This window comes from Artemia franciscana, chromosome 9 (assembly GCF_032884065.1).
Source record: "Artemia franciscana chromosome 9, ASM3288406v1, whole genome shotgun sequence".
Classification (NCBI taxonomy): domain Eukaryota; kingdom Metazoa; phylum Arthropoda; class Branchiopoda; order Anostraca; family Artemiidae; genus Artemia; species Artemia franciscana.
The window spans coordinates 30587282-30609433 of record NC_088871.1 but is presented as its reverse complement, the minus strand read 5'-3'; the positions used below and the strand labels follow the sequence as shown (position 1 = coordinate 30609433).

Here is a 22152-nt window from a genome sequence, read left to right as displayed (position 1 = left end):
CCATGTTAAGTTTTTGTTGTTAAAAGTTAAGAATTTCAACATTCAAGTACATCAAAATGATCAGCTCAATATGGTGAGACTGACTAAAAGCTTTAAAAAATTATGTCTTAATCCGTAAAATTTTTATTTGAGAAAAATGACTGAAACCCTTTTTTTCTGCCACGCCTACAGGTCACAGCCGACATCGGATCTGGTTGTACGAAGACCCATTCGACGCGGAATTCTCCGAGTAATTTTCCTGGAAAGTTTCGTCGGAAAATCTTAACCCCCCCCCCCCGATTTTCTAGCTTAGAAAAACCCATTACCCCATAAGAGCCCATGTTAATTTTTGAAATTCTTAAAAGTTACGAATATTAGTTATAAGCATCGATGGTTCAGTGGTAGAATGCTCGCCTGCCACACGGGCGGCCCGGGTTCGATTCCCGGTCGATGCATTTTTGAAAAGATTGAAATTGTTATTGATTATGGGTGATAAATATTATGATTTTTGGGTGACTTCGGAACTATCACACTTCAGGAAGTTCTTTTTTCGCGTGTTTATATTTTTTCTTTCTATGCTTCATTCTTTTCTCTTTATTGCTGCTATGGAGATTCCTCGGAGGCTGGGTTGAAATATTTAGCACTGTTTTCAGTTATGTACTTGCTCAGTTTTCAAAAAAAAATAAAAAATCCCTTGATCATTGTTGCTAATGATGGGATGCAAAAGTACTTGTTTTTTATTTTTCTGAGGTTGTCTCGAAACCTGACAAAACAAAGATTGTGACCAAGGCCGCTCAAAAAAGGGTGGTGCTGGAGCTCTTGAGGCTGTTTTGCTTATACTTGACTCGAGCAGTAGAGGGTACCTTCAACATTTTGGCACGGGCACCACCAACCCCAGGAACGGTCCTTGTTAACTACTTTTATCTAATTGACTCTATTGGTCTAAAATTCAGCTTACATCCAGGACTGGTGAGGGACGTTTTCTGGCTTGCGAGAGATGCATTGTTTGGGAAGCGACTCCAAAACTAAATAAAAAAGACGAAAATAGTTTAGGGTAATGCGTATAAGGGCCAAAAGGGCCCAAAGCTTATGTCCATCTCGACAGCGATAAAAATGTCAGATGTCTCTCATTTCAAATTTCACAGTTTTCATTTGTTATTTGAAAGTAATTTGTTTTGTTATTGAATGAAAAAAGCGTTCTTTTATCAAATAATATGAAAAAACTTCGTTTTCTTAAAGAGTTAAAGAGGCTGCGTCCCAAAGTCGAACCTTAAAACGTACAGGAATTAGGAGAGGCAGTTGGGGGGCTGCCGCCCCCAAAACCCCCCGCTTTTATAGACACTTTTGTACAGGTTTTTTGTTGTGGGGGGCTGCCGCCCCCCTGACCCCCCGCTCTTGGCTTCGGAAAGGCCCTCTTTTAATTAACAAAAAATTGAAATGAATGAATAATGGAATAACTTCGAAAAATGTTAAACACAAGAGGACAGGAGAACCATTGCGCCGAAACTAGTAATTAGTAACAATGAAGTTGACCACTCCATTTACATTTTAACATAATTATTGAAACTGTTTCCCAGACAGAGAGCACACAAGCTAAGAGCTGGGGGCGGGGTAGGGTAGCAAACAAAAACCTGTTTTGTATTCTTTGTTAATTAAAAGAGGGCCTTTCCGAAGCGAAGAGCGGGGGGTTAGGGGGGCAGCAGCCCCCCACAACAAAAAACCTGTACAAAAGAGTCTTTAAAAGCGGGGGGTTTGGGGGGTGGCAGCCCCCAACTGCCTCTCCTAATTCCTGTACGAGGATTACAGGAATTATTAAATTACATCCACCATGTATTGTAGAAAAACGTACAGAAATAATATGAAAAAAACTTCGTTTTCTTAAAGAGTTAAAGAGGCTGCGTCCCAAAGTCGAATTTTAAAACGTACAGGAATTAGGAGAGGCAGTTGGAGGGCTGTCGCCCCCCAAACCCCCCGCTTTTAAAGACTCTTTTGTACAGGTTTTTTGTTGTGGGGGCTGCCGCCCCCCTAACCCCCCGCTCTTGGCTTCGGAAAGGCCCTCTTTTAATTAACAGAAAATTGAAATGAATGAATAATGGAATAACTTCGAAAAATGTTAAACACAAGAGGACAGGAGAAACATTGCGATGTCCAAATAGTCCAAAGACCATAACACAAGTTGTTTTGAGTGAAAAACAAACCCCCAGAGCCTGGGGAGCAAGAGGTGTAGGTTATACTCCGGGGGCATTTAAGGTTTTTGTGGATGGGTTGATTGTATAAGCTTTGGAGGAGTCTCAGTGAAAAATGGAAGCCCTAGGTCCCTAATATCTCTTAACCAGGACCGGATCTTTTTCACAGCCCTTTTTAGTTGACTTCTCAATTTTCCAAATAAGAATAATCTGTCGTGTCCAAAACCTTTACTCGAGTGTTTTTTCCTGTAATTTTAAGTCAGGATTGCTAGATCCTTTAAATTATCGACAGCAGCCTGATTTCTTGTGTTTTCTTAATTTCTAATCAAATTAGCCATCTCTGAAAATTTTACGAACACCCCTTATATAGAACCTTATATGCTCCGGGGCATAACTCACAACAATTGTCCCCAAACTTCGAGGGGGGGGGTGTATCGGCCCCAGAATTTTTCGTTATTTGATCTTTAAACTATTTTGAACAAAATGGCTGTATAAAATTTTTGATCGGGTGTATTTGGTAAGAAAGGACTTGGGGGGACTATGTGGCCTCTGATCACTTTCAAATGTTCACAAGAAGGCTAAAAATTCCAATTTAAAATCAAATAAGCCCCCTCTGAAGTTTATGTGACCATCCCTTCCATGAAAATTTTATATGTCCCTGGGGTATAATTTACAATATTTCTCTACAGATTCTGGGGGACTGTGTTATCTCTGGAGTTTGGTTATATGACCTTTGGTCATTGGATCTCTCTTGAATATTAAAAACGGAATTAGAACTTTCAACTTCTAATCATTTGAAATTTTGAATCCCCTCCAAATTTTATACGACATTCTCTTCTTTAAAACTTTATATACTTCCAGAACAAAAGTTAAAGATCCTGGGGCGGTTTGTTGACCCCGTAGTTTTGTTATCTGATGGTTGGACTATTTCAAACAAACTGACCATCTAAAAATTTTGATCGGATGCATTTGTGGAAAAGAGGGTGTGTATGGAGGGAGGGTATATACACTCTGATCACTTTTGACTCATAAAAAGATCAAATTTACCACCTTTGAAGTTTATATGACCGCCCCCTTACATAAAAAGAGCTAAGAGCTCATATGGCACTTGTGACGAGGTCGGAAGAGCATTGAGCCAAGAGCTTATATGGGATGAGCTATAGCAAAATTTTAAGAATCAATAGATTGATTTAAAAGGAAAATCAGACGCCTAATGCTGGTCAGGACTTAAAATAAGAGCTCGGAGACAGGAGGTTCTTCTAAATATCAAAATTCATTAAGATCCAATCACCCACTTGTAAGTTAAAAATACCTTATTTTTTCTAATTTTTCCTCTCCCCTTAGCCCCTCGGTGGTCGAATCGGGGAAAACGACTTTATCAAGTCAATTTGTGCAGGTCCCTGATATAACTACCAATTTTCGTCGTCCTAGCACGTCCAGAAGCATCGAACTCACCAAAGCAGTGGACCTCCCTAACTCTCCCAAAGAGAGTAGATCCAGTCTGGTTACTTCAATCACGTATCTACGACATTTGCTTATTCCACCCACCAAGTTTCATCCCGATCTCTCCACTCTAAGAGTTTTCCAAGATTTCTGATTTCCCCCTCCAACTCCCGCTAATGTCACCAGATCTGGTCGGGAATTGAAATAAGAGATCTGAGACATATTTCTCATGGGTGACGGGTGACCGGGTCAAATTATATTAAGATCTGATCACCCGTTCTTAAGTTAAACATACCTCATTTTTTCTAACTTTTCCAAATTAACACCCCATAACTCCCCCAAAGAGAGTGGATTCAGTCCGAGTATGTCAATCACGTATCTAGGACTTCTGATTATTCTTCCCACCAAGTTTCATCCAGATCTCTCCACTCTATGCGTTTTCCAAGATTTCCCGTATCCCCTCCAACTCCCCAGTATCTCAGGATACGGTCGGGATTTAAAATAAGAGCTTTGAGACACCAGGTCCTTCTAAATCTAAAATTTCATTAAGACCCGACCAGCCACTCGTAAGTTGAAAATACCTCATTTTTTCAATTTTTCTGCAACATGTCAATATTTGCAGGTCCCTGACACGCCTACCAGTTTTCATCGTCCTAGCACGTCCAGAAGCACCGAATCCGCCAAAGCACGGGAAATCCCCCCAAAGAGAGTAGATCCGTTCGAATTATGTTAATAACGTATCTAGATATGCTTATTCTTCCCATCAAGTGTCATCCCGATCTCTCCACTCTAAGTGTTTTCCAAGATTTTCAGTTTCCAAGATTTATATTTTCCCATCCAACCCCCTTTGTCCCCAGATCCCATTCAAATTGAAAATAGAGCATATGAGCCAAAAAACCTTTCTATATATCAAGTTACATTAAGATCGGATCACCCTTTCGTAAGATAAAGATACCTCAATTTTCACGTTTTCCAAGATTTTCGGTTTCCCCCTCCAACTCCCCCAATGTCACTGGATCTGGTCGGAATTTATAATAAGAGCGCTGAAGCACAAGATCCTTCTACATATCAAATTTCATTAAGATTCGATCGCCCGTTCGTAAGTTACAAATACCTCATTTTTTGTAATTTTTCCGAATAACCCCTCCCCCCCCAATCCGTGAAAGAGAGTGGATCCGGTCCGGTTAGGTCAGTCACGTATCTTGGACTTGTGCTCATTCTTCCCACCAAGTTTCATCCTGATCTCTCCATTCAAAGCGTTTTCCATTACTTCCGGTCCCCTCGAATCCCCCAATGACACTGGATCTGGGTGGGGTTTAAAATAAAGATCTGAGTTACGAGGTACTTCTAAGTATGAAATTTCCTTAAGATCCGATCACTCTTTCGTAAGTTAAAAATACCTCATTTTTTCTAATTTTCCAGAATTAACCCCCTCCCAACTCCCCTAAAGAGAGCAAATCCGTTCTGGTTATGACAATCCCGTATCCTGGACTTGTTTTTTTCCCACCGAGTCCCATCCCGATCCCTCCATTCTAAGCGTTTTCCAAGATTTTAGGTTTCCTCCTTCAACTTCCCTCCTTCAACAATATTCTTCTAAATATCAAATTTTATGAAGATCGAATCACCCTTTGGTAAGTTACAAATACCTATTTTTTTAATTTTTCCGAATTAACCATCGCACCACTCCCCCTCCCAGATAGTCAAATTGGGAAAAAGACTATTTCTAATTTAATCTGGTCTGGTCCCTGATACGCCTGCCAAATATCATCGTCTTAGCTTATCTGGAAGTGCCTAAACTAGCAAAACCGGGACAGACAGACCGACAAAATTTACGATCGCTATATGTCACTTGGTAAATACTAAGTGCCTTAAAAACCTGATAAGCTCCCGTGCATAGCTTGAACACTTGACCCAAGGCTCTGGGGGTTGTGCCGACCCCAGAGTTTTTGTTATCTGATGGTTGAACTCTTTTTAAATAAATAGCTATTTCAAATTTGTCGGATAGGTTTTGGGAAATAAGGGTGTGGGGAAGGGTTAGTTACCCTCGGATCTCTTTTGATTCTTAAAACTTGAACTAGAACTTTGAATTTCCAGTCAAACGAGCCATCTCTGAAGCTTATACAAGTTTCCCTTCCATACGAACCATGAATGCCCCCACGGAATAGCCTAAAACGCCTGCCCCCGGGTCCTGGGGTTTTGTTGGCACCAAAGTTTTTGTTATATGACCTTTTAACTATTTTTAACAAAGTGACTAACTCAAAGTGGACTAGCTGCGAGTGGGACTACTGCCCTCCGATAATTTTAGACTCTTAAAAAGTGAACAAGGACTTTAAATTTCCAATCAAATGAGATGTCTCTGATTTTATACGAGCATCCGATCCATAAGAACTATATATGCTCCCAGAGAATAACTTACAATACCTATCCCCGAGCCCTTGGGGGCTATGTAGACACAAGAGTTTTGTTATATGATGTTTTAACTATCTTAAAAAACGGTTATCTCAAAATTTTACCTGATGGGCTTGGGAAAAATGGGCACGGGGGGGCTTAGTTGCTATTGGATCTCTTTTGACTCTTAAAAAGTGAACTAGAACTTTTAGTTTCTAATCAATTGAGTTATTTCTGAAGTGTTTACGAGCATCCCTTCCATAAGAACCCTATATGCCCCAGGTTGTAACTTACAATGCCTGCCCCAGGGCCCTGGGGGGGGAAGGGGTGTCGATACCAGAGTTTTGTTATCTGACCTTTTAACTATTTTTACAAAATGGCTGTCTTAAAATATTTATTTAATGCAATTGGGGGATAAAGGGCATGGGAAGGACTAGCGGCCCTCCGATCACTTTGACTCTTAAAAAGTGAACTCGAACTTTCAATTTTCCAGCAAATGGGCCTTCTCTGAAGTTTATACGAGTATTCCTTCCATTTGAACCATATATGCCTCCAGGAAATAAATTAATACATCTTCCCCTGGGCCCTAGGGGGTTGTGTCAACACCGGAGTTCTGTTATATGACCTTTGACCTATTTTCAACAAAATTGCTGTCTCAAAGTTTTTATCTGATGAATTTGGCGAAAATGGGCGTGGAGGAAGGCTCCCTGTTATTCAGTCTATTTTGACTTTAAAAAGTGAGCTAGAACTTTCAATTTCCAATCAAACGAACCTGTTCTAAGGTTTATACGAGCATGCCTTCCGTAAAAACCATGTATGTCCCCAGGGCACAACTTAAAACACCCTCCCCCGGACCCTGGGGGTTGTGTCAACACCGTAGCTTTTGTTATCTCTTGTTTGAACTATTTAAAAAAAACGGATATCTTAAAATTTGAATCAGATGGGTTTCGGGAATAAAGAGCGAGGGAAGGGGCTAGTTGTCCGCGGATCTCTCTTGACTCTTAAAAAGTCAACTAGAACTTTCAAATTCTAATCAGATGAGAGCTCTTGGAAGTTTATATGATATCCCTTCCATAAGAACCATATATGCCCCCAGGGCATAACTTACAACGCCTGCCTTCGGGCCCTGGGGGCTGTTTCAACCCGAAGTTTTGTTATCTGCCCTTTGAACTACTTTTGACGTAATGACTTTTTAAAAATTTTAATCTGATGAACTTGGGGAAAAAAGGTCGTGGGGTGGGGGCTAGTTGCCCTCTGATGACTTTTGACTCTTAAAAAGGCACTAGAACTCCCGATGTCTGATCAAATGAGCCCCCTCCAAAGTTTATACGGCCATCCCTTCCATATGAAGTACCTCTGGGGAAAAACAATAAAAAATAAATAATAAAACACTAAAGCCTTATGGCCTTTACTATAGGCAACGCTATAACATTGCCTCTGACTTCAATAGGTAAAGAGGTACTTGTATGAAATATCCCCTGTAGCTGAAGTTGTTCATGCATTTATGTACTGTAAATTGGTTGATTTCACTAGTTTCTTTCAACTTAGCGAGAGAAAAGACAAAGAGAAGGTACAGAATAGATAGGAAATATATAATTCAGGCTAAATATTTTTTGTACGTTGGGGGTGGAGGTGGTGTAAAGTATTTGGACAGTGTAAAGTTAGAAAATAATTCCTATTTCATTATATCAGAATAATTATAAATAACACGTTTCGCATGCAGACCCTCTGTAATTTACCCCCCCCCCCTAATTTGCAAATATATTGACCAAATTTGTTTCCAAAATATGATATTTTTATCATGCTTAGGCATATTTTGTTTGGATTAACCTAACTTATCAGTTCTTAAAACGTAATTTTCAGTGACCCTGAGTAGTATCATTAATTTCACTTGAGTGGCAATCCTGCCTGTTAGAAATTCAAATCTTTGTACGCCTTTAACGCTGATTAAAATAGTATAAGCATCAGCTCCACAGCAACTTTTCTTATTTTTGACAAAGGACTAAATAGGAGAATTCGTTGTTTGTTATGACTTATAGAGCAATCTCCTTCCTCCAGAATCTAGTCACTAACGTAAAATACGCACTAATTTGTCAATTTACTGGGTTGAAAAATTATTTATATCATTAACTCCAAAAACTCTTTTGAATTAAACCCCCTCCGTTCCCCTTTTCGATAAGGATACTAGACATCACCCTGAACAGTTTATAACCATCTGGGAAAAAAACTCACTAATTGTCAACCGTCTTGTTTCTGCGACATTGACACTCAAGAAAGTTATGTTAACAATTAGTGACTTCTTTTTTCTAGACATGTAAATGTGTCAGTTTTTTCTTTTGTCAAATTGCAAGGATTAGACTGTGTTTTACGACAACATATGTTTTTAATTATGAGGCCTCAACACAGCGTAATTAATTGTGTCAAATTACAAGTTTTTCTTTGTATCATGTTTGTTAATTATATTGAAAAGCAACTTGCAAGTTATTATGGAATTACTATGTTCAAACTCAGGAATGTTATTTGGGAATAGTTGTGATTTAGCCTGACCCCTCCTCAGGGTTAAAAATCTACTAAGCATGTACTATAAAGGAAGGGCTTCCACAATATTTGTTGTAGTAATATTCTATTCTACCAAGTCCAATTAAATAAAGTTGCCCCTTACCGCTCAACCTCTCTAGTAAAAAAAGGGCATATTTTAAATTAATGTTTAAGATCTTCTACAGTTAATATTGTTATTTTGATGATATAAAGAGACCATGTATTTTTATTATTTCCCAACCACTTAGTGGAGAGGGAGTGGCCACAAAAAAATTGGGAATATGACCATTCTACGAACATTGGTATTCCCATTGTCATTCTTGAGGACTGAAAGTCTTTAGAGGGCAACCAGTCCCCTTCCCTTGCCCTTTTGTTATGGGAACCCTTGTAACCTTCCATGGCATCATATCAATAGCACTTTCCTTCAGAATTAAAGAAAAATTTTAAATGTGCTTCTTATGGGGATGTCCAAAATAGAGGCACATTTTAAAACTTTTCTTTAATTCTCAGGGAAAGCACTTTCTCAAAATTATTATCTGATTCCATAGAAGGTTACAAGGGGCTCAGGAGGAAAATAGATTGCCCTTTAATCACTTTCAGTACTTAAAAGAGGATTGGAAATTTCAATTTCCAATATAACGATTATACTCCCTAGTTTATATGGCTACTCCTTCTACACAAAGGAGTATTGAAATAAATATATGTTGATTAACGACACTTCTCAACTACAGTAGTCCTTGTATTTGCCCTCCTGCTGCTGAAATTGTACCCTGGGGTGCATATCTTCAGGCAAAGCTCGAGCCACTACGCCGCTGTAGGAATTTAAATTCAGATTCTTGTTTGCAATAAATATAAGTCAGATCTTTGCAGCAGTTATGTAACTTGTACGGATAATTGATGGGGCTAGTTTATTTCCAAAATCAGTCAAATCATAGGTTGCAGAGCCTGAATCACATTTAATATTGTTTTGCAGGGGTAAGTTAAAACCCAAGAATGCCCTGTATCAATGATAGGCCTCAAAGATCGATTTCTTTGAGCACCATCCCATCTGTTCCCTATTTTCTTTTCACGGCATCATGTCAGCATAATTGAAAGTCAAAATAGTGGTTGTGAGTCATTGTGTATATATTTATAATAAATATATATTTATAATAAATATATATATATATATATATATATATTTATACAGTGCTTTGGGTATTGGAAGTGGTGAATGGCGTGCAGAATTCTCTTGGACCTCCCTGAATACTGTATTATGGTAAATATTTACATCGATGTTTAGTTGGCAACTCCAGTTTAGAATGCGGTTTCGCATTTAGTGAAAAATCAATCACGAAGTAGTTTTAACTAAACATATTCGACTAGGCTACAAATTAAATGAAAACAGGTAAATATGTAACGTATATTTTCAGAAAAAAAAGCAAAAAAAAAGTTTACACTGGATCACTTGGATCCACCGTTCCAATAGATCCTCCTGACCACCCTACGGCATAATAAGAGAAATATTCTGGATATGTAATGAGTCTGAACAATATTTTTTTGTTATTCAACGTTCAGAGAGCAAGAAAATTTAACCGCATCATGAATAACGATAGATTGAAATCGCAAAAACATTTCTAATAACCGGAAAAAATCGTGTAAAGAGGGATTTTTTTTCCTGGAAAAATTACCACCGCGGAAAAATCCCCACTGCAGAAAATTCTCTGGGAAAATTACCCCTTCCCCCATGGGAAATGCTCCCTCTTCACTATTTTCCCAAAATGCATCCCATCAAAAGACAAGATAGCTGGGTTTTTTTCAAAATAGTCCAAAGGTCAATTATTCATGCCTCCAGATTCGAAAACTCCTTCCCAGTCTCTAGGGTAAGGGCTGTAAATTATACAAGTTTTTGATATGCAAGAAATCAAATCCCAAAATTAGCAAAGTTTATTACGGATGGGAGAAGGACCGCCCCTTCCTCACCTCCAGCCTCCCCTTCATGGTTGTAGTAATTCGGAGGATGCTCATTCGATCAGAAATAAAGTTTCTGGTCTTTTTTTTCTTTTTTTTATTTATATAAGTTGACTGAGATTAAAAACCAGCCAGCCCCTGTCCTTAAATTATTTTTGATAGCTGGTCCTTTTGTTTTCTTAAGGCATCTCATTGACATATTTAGGTACCTATTTTGTACTCTGTCTGTGGCTGCTCAGTTTTCTGTGTGGAAGAATTTACGAAGGGAAAATTAACCAAGGGGAATTTTCCACGGGGGGGGGGAGATGCCGGATCCTATAAATATCAATGGAATGTAAAGTTAAATTGCCATTAATTGCATAGGTCATAGGGTAGCTTAAGGCAGCTTTATGTAGTTATTAAATAAAAAAAATAACTTTTTTAGCTGAAAGTAAGGAGCGACATTAAAACTTAAAACGAACAGAAATTACTCCGTATATGAAATGAGTTGTCCCCTCCGCAGTCCCTCGCTCTTTACGCTAAAGCTTTTAATTGTTTTAAAAAGTAGAATTGTGGCAAAGAGTCAAACTTTAGCGTAAAGAGCGAGGGATTGTGGAGGGGACAACTCATTTCATATACGGAGTAATTTCTGTTCGTTTTAAGTTTTAATGTCGCTCCTTACTTTCAGCTAAAAAAATTAGTTTTTTTTATTTAATTTCTGAACGTTTTTGAATTAATCCATGTTTGGTTTTGGCTCTCCGCACATAAATTATTAAAATGAAATTTGTATATTAATTCTTTTTTTTGGCTAAATGGCTTTCTCTTAGTTTTGATCAGACGATTTTGAGAAATAAGGGGTGGAGAAGGAGGCCTAGTTGCCCTCCAATTTTTCGGTTACTTAAAAAGGGAACTAGAACTTTTAATTTTTAATGAACGTTTTTATTAGTACAAAATATACGTAACTTAAGAATTAACTTACGTAACAAACTTTCATAACCTTATATTTTTATTATGTATACAAGGGGGTTTGTACCCTCGTTAATACCTCGCTCTTTACACTAAATCGTAAGTTTTGTCCCAATTCTTTAAGAATGACCCCTGAATCAGAAAGGCCGTAGAATAAATAGTTGAAATTACTAAAAATACTTTAGCATAAAGAGCAAGGTATTTATCTCCTCCTAAATACCTCGCTCTTTATGCTAAAGTATCTTTAGAACCCCTCATATGCGTAATAATCTCTGTTCGTTTTAAGTTTCAATGCTACTTCTTCCTTTCATTTGAAAAAACGTTTCACATGTTTATTTTCCATTGTTTTCTTATAGTAATGCTAGAGAATCCTGCGCCCTTGTCATTGAATTTTTCTTCCCCCATGACAGATTCCTCCAAGGAAAGATACCCCAACATAGCCCCCCGTCAGCCCCATCCCCAAACAAAATAAAATCCCACTGAAAACGTCTGTACACTTCCCAATAACCATTACTATATGAGAACACTGGTCAAAGCTTGTAACTTGCAGCCCCTCCCCCAGGGATTTGGGGGAGTAAGTAATCCCCAAAGACATAGTTATTATGGTTTTCGACTATGCTGAACAAAATGGCTATCTCAAAATTTTGATTCGTTGACTTTGGGAAAAAAATTAGCGTGGGAGGGGGCCTTGATGCCCTCCAATTTTTTTGGTGACTTAAAAAAGGGCACTAGAAATTTTCATTTCCGTTAGAATGAGCCTTCTTACGACATTCTAGGACCACTTGGTCGATACGATGACCCCTGGGAAAAAAAAAACAAAAAACAAACAAATAAACACTCACCCGTGATTTGTCTTCTGGCAAAAAATACAAAATTCCACATTTTTGTAGGTAGGAGCTTGAAACTTCTACAGTAGGGTTCTCTGATACGCTGAATCTGATGGTGTCATTTTCGTTAAGATCCTACGACTTTTAGGGGGTGTTTCCCCCTATTTTCCTAAATAAGGCAAATTTTCTCAGGCTCGTAACTTTTGATGGGTAAGACTAAACTTGAGGAAACTTATATATTTAAAATCAGCATTAAAATGCGATTCTTTTGATGTAGCCATTGATATCAAAGTTCAATTTTTTAGAGTTTTGGTTACTATTGAGCCGGGTCGCTCCTTACTACAGTTCGTTACCACGAACTGTTTGATACGCATCGTTCTTTATCATGTTATATAATACTAGCTGTTGGGGTGGCGCTTCGCGCCACCCCAACACCTAGTTGGTGGGGCGCTTCGCGCCCCCCCCAAGCCCCCCCGCGCGCGTAAGTCGTTACGCGCCATAATAGTTACGCGCCATTGTAGTTGTGTCCCTATGTTATATAAACTTGCGAATATACAACATTCTTTGCTGTCCCATTGTCTTTGCATATAAATAGATTGTCAGGTTATCCCCCTGTTTCCCCCGGTGTCCCCGTTGTAGTTGTGTCCCTGTGTCCCGGTCGTCATTTATATTCCCTGTGTCCCGGGTCCCGGTCATCATTTGTATCCCGGTGTCCCGGTCTGTATATACATTCGTTTTTTAGTTTTGTTTTTCTCCTTTATTTTTTTCCTTTTTTTTCTTTTTTAGCTTATTTAGATTTTTAGATTTTTTAGTTTTTTTTATTAGTTTTTAGTTTTTATTTCTTTTTAGTTTTTTTGTCCCGGTCGTCATTTATATCCCCCTGTTTCCCCCGGTGTCCCCGTTGTAGTTGTGTCCCTGTGTCCCGGTCGTTATTTATTTTTTAGTTTTTTACCTTTTTTTAGTTTTTTTAGTTTTTTAGCTTTTTTATTTTTTTTATTAGTTTTTAGTTTTTTTGTAGTTTTTGCCTTTTTTTTAGTTTTTTTAGTTTTTTAGCTTTTTTATTAGTTTTTAGTTTTTTTTGTAGTTTTTGCCTTTTTTTAGTTTTTTTAGTTTTTTAGCTTTTTTATTTTTTTTATTAGTTTTTAGTTTTTTTTGTAGTTTTTGCCTTTTTTTAGTTTTTTCAGTTTTGACGTCACCTGATCCAGTTTTTTCAGGTGACGTCACCTGATCCACGATCCACAGATCCACAGACAACTTATTTTTATATATATAGATAGTTTTTTTTTTTTTTACTTATGTCCTGGTCGTCATTTATACTCCCTGTGTCCCGGTGCTTTGTTGATTGCTAATCGAACATTCCTTTTGTCCTGGTCGCTTTCTCTTTGAGTGTCGTCATTTATTAGTTTTTTCCTTTTTTTTTTTAGTTTTTTATTGGTTTTTACCTTTATTTTAGCTTATTTTTCAGTTTTTTCCTTTTTTTTAGTTTTTTTTTATTTTTTATTTTTTTTATTTTTTTACCTTTTTTTAGTTTTTTTAGTTTTTTTAGTTTTTTAGCTTTTTTACTTTTTTTATTAGTTTTTAGTTTTTTTTTGTAGTTTTTGCCTTTTTTTAGTTTTTTCAGTTTTTTTTTTAGTTTTTTATTGGTTTTTACCTTTATAGTTTTTTTAGTTTTTTAGCTTTTTTATTTTTTTTATTAGTTTTTAGTTTTTTTTGTAGTTTTTGCCTTTTTTTAGTTTTTTCAGTTTTGACGTCACCTAATCCAGTTTTTTCAGGTGACGTCACCTGACACATCCATCCACACATCCATCCACACATCCACAGACAGACAACTTATTTTTATACTAGCTGTTGGGGTGGCGCTTCGCGCCACCCCAACACCTAGTTGGTGGGGGCGCTTCGCGCCCCCCCCAAGCCCCCCCGCGCGCGTAAGTCGTTACGCGCCATAATAGTTACGCGCCATTGTAGTTGTGTCCCTATGTCCCACCTGTGAATATAGATAGATATATATATATGGTTTTAACTACGTAAAACTTGCGAATATACAACATTCTTTGCTGTCCCATTGTCTTTGCATATAAATAGATTGTCAGGTTTACCGACTCTTGAACATGCAACATATAATGGTCCATGGGAAAACAATCTGTATTCAGATCTATACCTCATGATTCTAATGATTGCCCTTGAGCTTTGTTGATGGTGATTGCTAATCGACCATTCCCTGTCCCGGTGTCCCGGTCGTCATTTACATCCCCCTGTTTCCCCCGGTGTCCCCGTTGTAGTTGTGTCCCTGTGTCCCGGTCGTCATTTATATTCCCTGTGTCCCGGGTCCCGGTCGTCATTTGTATCCCGGTGTCCCGGTCTGTATATACATTCGTTTTTTAGTTTTGTTTTTCTCCTTTATTTTTTTCCTTTTTTTTTCTTTTTTAGCTTATTTAGATTTTTAGATTTTTTAGTTTTTTTATTAGTTTTAGTTTTTTTTTCTTTTTAGTTTTTTTGTCCCGGTCGTCATTTATATCCCCCTGTTTCCCCCGGTGTCCCCGTTGTAGTTGTGTCCCTGTGTCCCGGTCGTCATTTATATTCCCTGTGTCCCGGTCGTCATTTGTATCCCGGTGTACCGGAGTTGTGTCCCTGTGTCCCGGTCGTCATTTATATTCCCTGTGTCCCGGGTCCCGGTCGTCATTTGTATCCCGGTGTCCCGGTCTGTATATACATTCGTTTTTTAGTTTTGTTTTTCTCCTTTATTTTTTTCCTTTTTTTTTCTTTTTTAGCTTATTTAGATTTTTAGATTTTTTAGTTTTTTTATTAGTTTTTAGTTTTTTTTTCTTTTTAGTTTTTTTGTCCCGGTCGTCATTTATATCCCCCTGTTTCCCCCGGGTCGTCATTTATACTCCCTGTGTCCCGGTGCTTTGTTGATTGCTAATCGAACATTCCTTTTGTCCTGGTCGCTTTCTCTTTGAGTGTCGTCATTTATTTTTTTCTTCTTTAGTTCTTTTAGTTTTTTACCTTTTTTAGTTTTTTTTAGTTTTTAGTTTTTTTAGTTTTTTACCTTTTTTTAGTTTTTTTAGTTTTTTTTAGTTTTTTAGCTTTTTTATTTTTTTTATTAGTTTTTAGTTTTTTTGTAGTTTTTGCCTTTTTTTTAGTTTTTTTAGTTTTTTAGCTTTTTTATTAGTTTTTAGTTTTTTTTGTAGTTTTTGCCTTTTTTAGTTTTTTTAGTTTTTTAGCTTTTTTATTTTTTTTATTAGTTTTTAGTTTTTTTTGTAGTTTTTGCCTTTTTTTTCTCTTTGAGTGTCGTCATTTATTAGTTTTTTCCTTTTTTTTTTTAGTTTTTTATTGGTTTTTACCTTTATTTTAGCTTATTTTTCAGTTTTTTCCTTTTTTTTAGTTTTTTTTATTTTTTATTTTTTTTAGTTTTTTACCTTTTTTTAGTTTTTTTAGTTTTTTAGCTTTTTTACTTTTTTTATTAGTTTTTAGTTTTTTTTGTAGTTTTTGCCTTTTTTTTAGTTTTTTCAGTTTTTTTTTTAGTTTTTTATTGGTTTTTACCTTTATAGTTTTTTTAGTTTTTTAGCTTTTTTATTTTTTTTATTAGTTTTTAGTTTTTTTTGTAGTTTTTGCCTTTTTTTAGTTTTTTCAGTTTTGACGTCACCTGATCCAGTTTTTTCAGGTGACGTCACCTGACACATCCATCCATCCATCCATCCACAGACAACTTATTTTTATATATATAGATTGTTAATTTGACTCAAAGAGGCGAAAGCTATCTGTTAATATAGTAAATGAAGTAAATAGAAAATAGAGTAAATAGAGAAGTGGAGGTCAAAGGGTAAAATATCAAAATATCAAAAAAGAATTTACCCTACAGAAAGAATAAAAAACTGCAGCTGGCCGGCAGCCTACAGTCAACTTCTGATTTTTAATGAAGCATGTTTCATGTAAAATCTTTCAAATTACTACTAACGTGACCGTTTAGGTAGGTGTAGGCAGGCATTCCATTCTCAATGCTGATAATTTGGAGAAAATTACTATATTTAATGAGGTAAAATTTGTTGGAACGAATTGAGGATGAAAAAAATAGGGGTTCTTTTTAAGACTGGCAACCTAACATTCAATCTGATATGTGGTAAGATTCTCCATGATCTTGATTCTCAACTACTCTTGATGTTGTTATCACAATACCACAACATCACAATAGTCTGTCACAACTTAGTCTGGCTTTGAATCGTTTTACTAATCCACCCACCTCGTGCTGGCTTTTTATATTAGAGCTAAATTCAACTTTTAAAAAGCGAATTTTTTCTGCGCTGCAGAAGATGCGATGTTTAACTGAAAGCTAATAAATTTAAATAGCTCTATTAATGATCAAATACATTGTTAAATAGTTAAATTGATAGTCAGTAATATAATTACTTGTAAATAATACATGAGAGTTAATAAATTAAAAGGCTGTAGAAACTGGGCACCGTTCATGTATGGGCGATGGTGCCATAATCTTCTTCTTCTTATATATAAGTTATCTTTCTAGTCTAGTCATATTTTCTTTTGCTGCTTATGTATCTTTTGTATTCTCTGTTTGCTTTTTCTGTTCTCCATAGTGTTATCTTTGTGGGTTAAAAATAAATAATGATCATGATGAATGCGAAACATGAGGGACGGCCTACACTATGTTTATAAATATTTCTATTTATCAATGCAGCTTTACTTCGTCTGTTCTACTGATCTGTTAGTCTATTTTATTATACTGTTTTTCTTTGTTATATTAGCTTCGTTATTCTTGCTATTGTCGAGTTACGTGTACTTTTGTTTTGCTTTGTTTATTAATTTTTTCTCTGTACTCCACTGTCTATAATTTTGTATGTTTGTGGGCAATAAATATTATTATTATTATTATTATAAAGATCCTTTGTGAACACAACAAGAACTAGTTTGATGCAGTTGATGAATGTTGCATATCGCTCAAAATTACTGTGTGAGCTCAGGGTTAGAGGAATGAGTACACGGATTTTACATTAAGATAGGTGGTAAATAAGTAATAAAATATGCAGAATATGATCAAATGCAAATTATTTAGAAGTCTTTTTTAGATTAATAAAGGAGATTCAGAGTCCCTCTTTTCTCCATGTGTTCCAATTGGTTTTAGAATCTTTGGCTATAGGTCCATTCCTTATAAAAAAAATCACTAATGCCTGGAAAAAAACTAGCAATAATATGAGTTAATGAGAATTTTTAATAAAATTTTAGCCAATCAGAAATTTCTTTGAGAAATCTGATTGGCTTAAATTTACACTAGCTACTCTGCTACCCCCAAGTTATGCCACTGACAATAATGATATCAGTTTTTTCTAGTACCATGATTTTGTTCACGAGAAAATTGTAAATAACCCCTTTAATTCAAAAAATCTCTTCTTGGGAGTATTCTTTTTAATTAAAATGCCTTTTGGTATTTTAATCTTAAAAAATGACAAAATTTGCCTCCCCCCGGCCCCTTAAATTCCGTGGTGGCCGACGTTTACTCTCATGGAAAATAACCACTCAGAAAATGTCCCCACCTTCCATAAAATCCCCCTCCCCCCAGTAGTAAATACTACCCCAATTGGCTGGTTCGTCTTCAATCACTTTGAGCTTAAAAAAAAAGACTAAAACTCTCAATTTCTGACCTAATGAGAACCCTCCAAAGTTTTCGGCGATGATGAAGTTGTGGTTTGGGTGAGGAGAGTGCTGTCCCCCCCCCAAAAAAAAATGAAAAAAAAGTGCAATTATTCTGGTTTTTAAAGCCTAGCTGCTCCACTAAAATGACTTTACTTATTAGTGAGTTTTAATAATAAGATAAACAAAGAACTGCAGCTTCAACATTACTATAAATCTCAATAAAGGAGGTCAAATTATATCTTTATTTTAGTTTTTAGTTCAAAATCTATAACTAATAATGTTATCTGAAAATAGAGTGGATCAAAATATCGAACAAGAAGTTACTCTACTGCAGGACTGAGAAAACTGGAGCTGGTGGGCAACCTACAATCAACTTCTTGCAAAACTATGTAAGTAGCATGTTTCATATAAAACTCTTCAGGTTGTAATTAACTTGAAAGTATTAGGTAACTCTAAGCAGGCCTTCCATTCTCACTTTGAAAAATTTGAGCAAAAGGGCAGGATTTAACGGAAAATGAAGGATTAAAACGAATTTAATGTGAATTGAAACGAATAAAGAATGAAAAAAATAGAGGTTTCAAAGTGTTTTTTCATTAGACATTCCAATTAACATTCAGTCTGATCTGTGGAAAAATTTTCCACTAGCTTTGACCGTCATATTTTGTTGGTAATAGACATTCACGGATGGAAGACGGGGATTTCTGTCTTATAAATCTTGTATAAATTCTATAAAAAAAATAAGCATAAATGTTATGATTTTTTTCTTCAAAGTTTCAAACTTTAATTTACGGGAAAACGACTTTCTTTTGCAAGAATTCTTCAGATCTTGGGTAGAATCAAAACACGGGATATAGTTTATTTAAAAAGTCCCCCAATTTGCGGGACTTGAAGAAGCGGAACAACCATTTTTTTACGTGAGAAATTCGCTTTTGTTTTGTTCTATAGTTATGAACAAAGTTAGTCATCCTTATTCTGCATCAGAATGAGAAATCAACTTGTAAACAGAACAGCAGTTCTTGGAGCCTGACGAAGTAGTTAATTAAATTTTCTCGAAGTTCCTTGTTTGAAGGTCTGGCTTATTCTAGTCATGACTTTGAAAACTCTGATTGCGGTAGGACTTAAACCTAAGGACAGAAAAAGATTTATCTAATCTAGTTACAGCTATTTACAGTTTGAATAGAGAATAATTTGAGAAGACTAAAACGTTTTGTAGCTAAATATTTCCCTGTCATAAGTACTGGTACAAAATTCAAAACTAATTGCAATATTGTTACATGATAAAGCTCACGTATGAACGGAACATTTTGTCTTGTTACAGCAGCATTTTGTTACAGCAGCAGGTTTGCCAAAAAATAGGAAGCTAAAAAAATATCCATATAACCTAGATAAAATTAAATTTGAAAAAGTATATTACTCAGTACGCTAAGGTAAAGGAAGTTTTAGTGGAGTCTTAGTCAATTTTACAATGGAAATCAATGTCATGATTGCTGATTAGACTCAGTCAAATTAGATTTGTGTCTGGATCATATATATATATATATATATATATATATATATATATATATATATATATATATATATATATATATATATATATATATATATATATATATATATATATATATATATATATATATATATATATATATATATATATATATATATATATATATATATATATATATATATATATATATATATATATATATATATATATATATATATATATAGATAGATATACAACAACAAAAGAGAGAATAATGAGGACTTTTTTCCCAAGACAGTGAACCAACAAAACCTATTTGAATATTTCGGCCCTATATCTAAGGGCCGTCTTCAGCAAATAAAAAATAAAAACAATAAAACACTTACAATAAATGTTCTCAGTTAAAAATCCATTTTTTAAAAATAGCCTTGGCATCATTACTTCTTAACGAAAAGTTCAGCCAAGAGTCACTGTCTTGGGAAAAAGTCCTCATTATTCTCTCTTTTGTTGTTGTATTATGGAAAGGCAGTGTGGTCTTCGTCATTATTTTATATATATATATATATATATATATATATATATATATATATATATATATATATATATATATATAAAATATATATATATATATATATATATATATATATATATATATATATATATACTAGCTGTTGGGGTGGCGCTTCGCGCCACCCCAACACCTAGTTGGTGGGGGCGCTTCGCGCCCCCCCCCCAAGCCCCCCCGCGCGCGTAAGTCGTTACGCGCCATTGTAGTTGTGTCCCTATGTCCCACCTGTGAATATAGATAGATATAGATATATATATATATATATATATATATATATATATATATATATATATATATATATATATATATATATATATATATATATATATATATACATATATATATGGTTTTAACTACGTAAAACTTGCGAATATACAACATTCTTTGCTGTCCCATTGTCTTTGCATATAAATAGATTGTCAGGTTTACCGACTCTTGAACATGCAACATATAATGGTCCATGGGAAAACAATCTGTATTCAGATCTATACCTCATGATTCTAATGATTGCCCTTGAGCTTTGTTGATGGTGATTGCTAATCGACCATTCCCTGTCCCGGTGTCCCGGTCGTCATTTACATCCCCCTGTTTCCCCCGGTGTCCCCGTTGTAGTTGTGTCCCTGTGTCCCGGTCGTCATTTATATTCCCTGTGTCCCGGTCGTCATTTGTATCCCGGTGTCCCGGTCTGTATATACATTCGTTTTTTAGTTTTGTTTTTCTCCTTTATTTTTTTCCTTTTTTTTTCTTTTTTAGCTTATTTAGATTTTTAGATTTTTTAGTTTTTTTATTAGTTTTTAGTTTTTTTTTTCTTTTTAGTTTTTTTGTCCCGGTCGTCATTTATATCCCCCTGTTTCCCCCGGTGTCCCCGTTGTAGTTGTGTCCCTGTGTCCCGGTCGTCATTTATATTCCCTGTGTCCCGGTCGTCATTTGTATCCCGGTGTACCGGTCTGTATATACATTCGTTTTTTAGTTTTGTTTTTCTCCTTTATTTTTTTCCTTTTTTTTTCTTTTTTAGTTTATTTAGATTTTTAGATTTTTTAGTTTTTTTATTAGTTTTTAGTTTTTTTTTCTTTTTAGTTTTTTTGTAGTTTTTAACTTCTTTTTAGTTTTGTTAATTTTTTTTTTTACTTATGTCCTGGTCGTCATTTATACTCCCTGTGTCCCGGTGCTTTGTTGATTGCTAATCGAACATTCCTTTTGTCCTGGTCGCTTTCTCTTTGAGTGTCGTCATTTATTTTTTTCTTTTTTAGTTCTTTTAGTTTTTACCTTTTTTAGTTTTTTTTAGTTTTTTAGATGAAAATTTTCAGGTGACGTCACCTGATCCACGATCCACAGATCCACAGACAACTTATTTTTATATATATAGATAGTTTTTTTTTTTTTACTTATGTCCTGGTCGTCATTTATACTCCCTGTGTCCCGGTGCTTTGTTGATTGCTAATCGAACATTCCTTTTGTCCTGGTCGCTTTCTCTTTGAGTTTCGTCATTTATTTTTTTCTTTTTTAGTTCTTTTAGTTTTTACCTTTTTTAGTTTTTTTTAGTTTTTTAGATGAAAATTTTTTTTAGTTTTTTCCTTTTTTTCTTTTTAGTTTTTTATTGGTTTTTACCTTTATTTTAGCTTATTTTTTAGTTTTTTTATTTTTTTAGTTTTTTTTTTATTTTTTTTAGTTTTTTACCTTTTTTTAGTTTTTTTAGTTTTTTTAGTTTTTTAGCTTTTTTACTTTTTTTATTAGTTTTTAGTTTTTTTTGTAGTTTTTGCCTTTTTTTAGTTTTTTCAGTTTTTTTTTTAGTTTTTTATTGGTTTTTACCTTTATTTTAGCTTATTTTTCAGTTTTTTCCTTTTTTTTAGTTTTTTTTAGTTTTTAGTTTTTTTCGTTTTTTACCTTTTTTTTTAGTTTTTTTAGTTTTTTTAGTTTTTTAGCTTTTTTATTTTTTTTATTAGTTTTTAGTTTTTTTTGTAGTTTTTGCCTTTTTTTAGTTTTTTTAGTTTTTTAGCTTTTTTATTAGTTTTTAGTTTTTTTTGTAGTTTTTGCCTTTTTTTAGTTTTTTTAGTTTTTTAGCTTTTTTATTTTTTTTATTAGTTTTTAGTTTTTTTTGTAGTTTTTGCCTTTTTTAGTTTTTTCAGTTTTGACGTCACCTGATCCAGTTTTTTCAGGTGACGTCACCTGATCCATCCACAGACAGACAGACAACTTATT

The 22152-nt window shown here is 35.1% G+C and overlaps 1 protein-coding gene and 1 non-coding gene across 2 annotated transcripts in view; one reads left to right on the top strand and one right to left on the bottom strand.

The window, feature by feature from the left end:
- LOC136031263 (uncharacterized) overlaps positions 1-22152 on the bottom strand; it is a 437122-nt gene that overhangs the window by 108763 nt on the left and 306207 nt on the right. The gene's annotated exons all lie outside the window — the stretch shown is intronic.
- Positions 364-434, top strand: Trnag-gcc (transfer RNA glycine (anticodon GCC)). Its single transcript has one exon. It is a non-coding gene; the product is annotated as a tRNA-Gly (tRNA).